We start from the raw sequence: 6811 nt of genomic DNA on the forward strand, positions 1-6811 counted from the left end.
AGAGACAATATTTTTTAAGACTTTATTTTTTAGAGCAGTTTTAGGTTCCCAGCAAAATTGATAGGCGAGTAGAGAGATCTTCCATATACCCCTTGGCCTCACACATACATAACCTCCCCCATTTTCAGCTTCCTCCACCAGAGTAGTACATTTGATACAATTGATGAGCCTACATTAATACATCCCCATCCAAAGTCCACAGCTTACACCACAGTTCACTTTTGGTGTTGTACATTTTATGGATTTGGACAAATGTATGATGACACGCATCCAACGTTATGGTATCGTGCAGAGTATTTTCACCGCCCTAAAAATCCTCTGCGCTTCTCTGTATTGTTTTTTACAACTGCATGTGAATCTATAATTGTTCCAAAATAAAAAGTCTACTTAAAAATAAAAGATGATGGAGAACTCACATGCTGTCCGGTATTAGAGAACCAGACCCGGAGCTTCCAAGGCCAGGAGGAGGTCTAAAGTCAAGGTACAGAACAATCGCTGTGAAATCATCACTGCTACCACTGCTGGGCCCAGAGTTCCTGACAACACTGTGACCAAACCCTGGACAATGCTGATTAAACAGTGACACTACTGCCTCTGGGCAACGAAGCACCCATCCGCCTTGCAGAACGGACCTTGCACAGACCTGCCACTTTGCATCACTAGCTCCCAGGTCAAAGATGGTACAGGTGCACAGACAGGTGGTGCCTGGGTCTCATGCCTATATGAGCTGGAAGGGAGGCTAAGAATGAGATTATCTGAATTTTTGGCTTCCACAATGGTGGTCTTGCCACTGACCAAGAATCACAAGATGGGGAGCTTCTCAGATGCAGAAAGAGGGGTTCAGATGCTGGGTGGCCTTGAACAATGGCCAATGTCCACCATACCCTCCTTTGCTCTCTCTTTCCCCTTGCCACCCGACCCTTACACAGTCACTCGCCCAGCTCAATTCAGGACACAGGTTAGAGGCCATGTCCTCAAGAAAGGCTTCCCTGACCCGTTCTCCCCCCAGTTTGGGTTTGGTTCCTTTTCCTTGTGTTTCCATATGTTGGGTTTGTATCACATCAGCTCTGCTAGGCTATGAGTCTTGAGGACAGAAATCCTATTTGCACAGAACCCAAAACTCAATAAAGATCAAAGGGGAAGGAAGGGAGGGAAGGAAGGGAGGGAAGGGCCCTCCTGCCAGTCAAGGTCACAGTTCCCAGAAAGAGGTGAGCAGAGAGTCCTGGGAGCAAAGCAGGGCGGGGCAAGAATAAGATGGGGTAAATGGACAGCCTTGAAGCCCAGGCACGTGCTAGATGCGGGTGCATCTCGTGGTCAGAAGCCAGCAACACTCGGGTGCTGGCGAGAAAGGAGGCTTCTCCCAGATAGAAAACCCTGTAATCATTGTAAATATGCTAGAACTGTCAAAAGCCCATGATGTATCATCCACATAAATTATGAAACACATCACGGTTCTATGTGCACTGTCAGTGTACAAAAATCTCAGTTTTTCAAAAGATGGAATATTAAAACTTGTCACTAGAGCGTCTAGCTACTCTTTTCTTGTCATCCTCCATCATCCCCCCACCACGAACAAAACAAAACCCCCTCCCATTCTACATGAAAGCTCAGGTCCCATCCAAGTTTAACTGCAGCAGATTTGGCCAAGAGCCTGGCAGGGCGCGATCAGGGATACTTCTTCAGAAGTTGCAGCAATGGGGCAGTTGCAGAACTGAGTCATCCAGAAGATTTTTTTTTTATATTTATTTATTTATTTGGCTGCTCTGGATCTTCGTTGCAGCAGGCAGGATCTTCGTTGTGGCACGCGGGATCTTTTAGTTGTGGCATGCGGGCTCTTAGTTGCAGCATGTGGGATCTAGTTCTCTGACCAGGGGTCCAACCCAGGCCCCCTGCATTGGGAGTGCGGGGTCTTAGCCACTGGACCACCAGGGAAGTCCCCAGAAAATTCTTAAATGGTCCTAGACGTGAGGCAGGGGGACAAGCTGGCCCCAAGGGCTAGGGGCACAACACCCCACAGCGGACTCCAAGGCCTGGGATCTGAGCACAGCAAGGACCCTCTGATGGATCGGCCTCTCCCGGTCCCAACCTGCCGCGGTCAGTGTGTCAAGGCTGCTGCCCTCCTGTTTGTCTTTCCTGCTTGTTCTGGTCCCAAGGCAGGAGCGGGCAGCCTGTGCGTAGCTTCCTAGCATCGTCAATTCCCTGCTTGCTCTGCTGCCCAGCAGGCCTCGAGGGTGGGAAGGGTCCGAGGAGCTCTGCTGAAGGGAGCTGGAGCCCACCGAGCCCTCATTTCCCTAGTGGTGGGGGAGCCCGGAGTCCCTGCAGACTGGTTCTCACCTGGACTTGGAAACCCACATTCCACTTAAATCCCCTTTGACAGTCGGTCCTTTGAATCAAATGCATTCTACTAAGCCGGGCTAATGGGAAAGTAATCTTTCTCTTTCAGAGCCATTGCTCGGTGAAGTGTTTACCAAACAGGGTTTATAAATAGCAAGAGAGCCAAACTCAATTTGGAAATTATTGCGTTTAAACCCAGCTGGAAACTTTCCTCTTCATTCCCAAGGCGGGAACGGGAATTGGACAGCCTCGACTCGCCCCAGCTTCTATAGGCTTGGGCCTGAGAGAAAACCAGAAATCTCCATGGTTTCCGCAACAGTCAGGTTCCAGCAAGACCACCTGATGCGCTTGCCCTAAAGGTCTTCCTTCCCGAAGGTCCTGGGCCCTAGAGTCCTTCTCACCAATCAACTTCCGCCCATCAATCCCCTCTGGACCACTGGATCAAATCAAAGAGAAAGCCAACTTGTGACCCCCAAACTTACAGGAACAAGGTCTCAGAGGTACTGCGTATAGAAAAAAAAACCCTCTCTGTCTCCCCAGGGACCAGTGGCCACCATGGCTGTTGGTGCCAGGTTTTTATCTCCAAGACATGTCCAGGCCTTCAGGCTCAGGTCCTTTCAAGTAGAGACCTATATGGTCAGGCCACTCACGGTGGCTGTCCTCTTGCTGTCTGTCCATCCCCTACTCACCAGTGCCTGCTTCACCTACAACTACTCACATGACTGACCTTCCTACACACTCGCCCCCGGGCTCCAGCTAGGGATCGTTCTTATCAAAGGAGCGGTGAGGGGCGTGTCCCTCTGCTGGTTTCCCTGGTAACCCATGAGCCAACCTGACCTCAATTCCCCCTGTAACTAGCAATCTCTCCTTCCCTCCAGGAGCGAAGACTGCCACCATGTCCTGCTCGTCGTCTGGCGCCCATGGTGGAGCGTTGCTCCAGGACCTTGCTCTAGATGTGGAAGCTTCCCCCATCCATTAAACCCTGGACGTCTCTGTCGCAGACTCCGGGCTCTTTCTCCTGTCTTAAAGCTGGGTGGGTACAGGCCTTGTAGGCCTGTGAGGTGCAGCCCAACAAGACTCCAGTGGGCTATTGGGAGCTGGGGGCTGCCTCTCCCTGAAGCTGGTGTCAGGGACCACACCAGGCCAACGTGTGTATCTGCTAAGTCCTCCAGCTGGTGGAGAAGGGCCCAGGGCTGGGGGGGAGAAGTTGCCCTGGCCAGAGGAAGGGGATGCAGCCCAGACACTCCTCCCAACACCCGAACTTTGCTTCCTTGTAGGACCCCACACTTCCCAGCCACTTAGGGGCTCTATGAGCTGGAACTGAGGCCGACTGAGCAGCTTCTCCGTTACAGAAGCGTGCGAGGCGCTGACGGAAACATCTACTACTGACCCTGCCCGCCAGTGAATGTCTCAACGGCCGCAGATCCTCCAGGCCTGGCCTTTTTCTCTCAGTCTCTGCAGCTGTTTTCTGTCCTCAGAGTTTCAATCCTCTCTCCACCCCTCCCGCTCCCCAGACCGGAGCCAGACCTCGGCAAGCCCAGAGCACCCTGCTGATGCAAGCGCTGTCTCAGCTTCAGGGAAGAGCTGTGAGCCATGAGCGGGGAGTGTTGCAATGAGGGCAAGCTGCATTCCTGTCCTCAGGGAGGGTAGAGATTTATCAGGCAGAAAAATGATTGAATTCTTTTGTGTGTGTCTTTTAAAACTGGACCAAGGGCTTCCCTGGTGGCACAGTGGTTGAGAATCTGCCTGCTAATGCAGGGGACAAGGGTTCGAGCCCTGGTCTGGGAAGATCCCACATGCCGCGGAGCAACTAGGCCCGTGAGCCACAACTACTGAGCCTGCGCGTCTGGAGCCTGTGCTCCGCAACAAGAGAGGCCGCGACAGCGAGAGGCCCGCGCACCGCGATGAAGAGCGGCCCCCGCTCGCCGCAACTGGAGAAAGCCCGCGCACAGAAATGAAGACCCAACACAGCAAAAATAAATAAATTAATTAATAAACTCCTACCCCCAACATCTTTAAAAAAAAAAACTGGGTGAAAACACCTCCAAATTATGAGGGCTTTCAGGAGCTGGAGGGAAGAGGAAATTGAATATGTGCTTTTCTAAGTTCTGAAGTATTGACTGAGGACTAATGGAGGGAAATGGATAATTGGCTAATTGATCAGGTAATTTATATTCTCAAACAATCGCCAAGTTAAGGGTGCCCCCAGCTGGATATGGCCTAGCCCCTTGTTAGATATGCCAGGATGTTGAAGGTTGGAGACCCCAGTCTGTATGCCATGTGGTGTCAGGGGTCCCCAAGACCACTCTCAGGTTTGACGATGCTCTAGAAGGACTTATAGAACTCAGAAAAGCTGTTGTACTTTGGTTACAGTTCATACAGTGAAAGGATGCAAATTAAAATCAGCAAAGGAATATGGGACATAGGACAGAGTCCAGGAGAAACCAAGCATGAGCTTCCAGTGTCCTCTCCCAGGGGAATCACAGGGACTAGCCCTTCATGGTCCCAGCAGCAACGTGTGACAACACGTATGAAGTATTGCCAGCCAGCAAAGTTCCCTTGAGACTGGTGTTGAGTTTTATCGGGGGTCATGTAGGCATGAAGCACCCACGTGACTAACCTTAGCTATTCAGTCTCCAGTCCCCTTCCCCTCAAGAAGTCAAACTCAGTCAATATGGCCCAGGGCCCCAGGTAAACAAAAGCCAGCATTCACCATAAACTGCACTGCTAGTATCAACAATCCAAGATGGCCCCAGGCCCTAAGCATGCAAAGACACTCTTATCAGGCTGGATATTCCAATGGCTCAGAGCTTATCTCCCAGGAGCTGGTCAAGGGCCAGTCTTGAAGACCTATGAAGACATATATAGGACAACCTAGGCCTCCTGGGTTAACCTTTTCTGCACACGTGCCATGACTGCTCCATCTACTGGAAAGCTCACGGGAAAAGATTTCTGATTAATTAAACCCTATTTTTTTCATCTTTATTGGAAATCCTCTGTCAGTTCTGTCTCCCTATACACACCAGTCAGTCGGCCGTACTGAATCATTTTTGCAAGGCTTGCCAGCCCTCAGGGCCATAATTTTTTAAAAAAACAAAATCTATTTTAGAACAGTTTAGATTTAACAAAAATTGCCAAGATAGTACAGAGACTTCGCAAATACTCTCACAACCAGTTTCCTTTCTTATTAACTCTTACTGTAGTATGGTACATTTGTTACAATTAAGGAACCAATATATATTATTATTAAAGTTCATACTTTATTCAGGTTTCCTTAGTTTATACCTAACGTCCTTTTTCTGTCCCAGGTTCGCATCCAGGACACCACGTTACATTTGAACATCACGTCTCCTTAGCCTCTTCTTGGCTGTGACACTGTCTCAGACCTTCCTTGTTTTTGATGACCTTGAAAGTTCTGCAGACCACTGGTCAGTTTTTTCCCAAATGTTCCTCAATTGAGATTTGTCTGATATTTTTCTCATGATTTGACTAGTGTAATGTGTTTTTTGAAAGACCCCAGAGATGAAGTGTGATTCTCATCACATCATATCAAGAGTATATACTATCAACATGAATTACCACTGCTGATATGAACTTTGCTCACCTAGCTGAGGAAATGTTTGTCAAATTTCTCTACTGGAAAGTTACTCTCACCCCCTGCCCCTCACTTTCCACTGTCCACCTTGGAAGGAAGTCACTGTCAAGCCCACATATAAAGTGTGGAGTGATGCTCTACCTTCCTGAGGGTGGAGCTTCTACATACATTATTTGGAATTCTTCTGCATGGGAGATTTGACCCTTCACCCCCATTTTAAAAATTCAATCATTTATTTATATCAGTATGGACCCATAGATATTTATTTTGTACTTGGATTATAATCCAATATTACTTTATTTTCTTGCTCAAATTGTTTTAGCTTTGGCCTTCTGGAACTCTTTTAGTTGGTCCCTGTGTCCCTTTGATATACCCCATTATTATATAGGTTTTGTATTTGTTTGTTGGTTTTTAGCACTTCTTTGCTTTCTGATAGAATTAGACGCTCCAGGCTCCTCGTGTATATTTCACGCTCCATAGAATCAGCCTATTCTCCAAGGGGTTATCATTTTTAACCTTGTACCTGGCATCTTGAAACTGCAGAACGTCATGTGGAAAGATGCCTTAAGACCACGTACTCTACCACTTTGTTTTTATAGATGGGGACACTGAAGCAGAAGGGGTGAGTTAGGTAAACTTCGGTCACAATTGTGTGTCAAGGCACAGTGAAGACCAGAACTCAGGTCTCCGAATGTGATGTCCTTCCCACCACACCGCAGTAACGTCCCTTGCTAATTTTTTTTTTTTTTTTTTTTTTTTTTTTTTTTTGCGTTATGCGGGCCTCTCACTGTGGGGGCCTCTCCCGTTGCGGAGCACAGGCTCCGGACGCGCAGGCTCAGCGGCCATGGCTCACGGGCCCAGCCGCTCCGCGGCATGTGGGAT

Source organism: Physeter macrocephalus, chromosome 14, assembly GCF_002837175.3.
Source record: "Physeter macrocephalus isolate SW-GA chromosome 14, ASM283717v5, whole genome shotgun sequence".
In the NCBI taxonomy this organism is placed as follows: Eukaryota; Metazoa; Chordata; class Mammalia; order Artiodactyla; family Physeteridae; genus Physeter; species Physeter macrocephalus.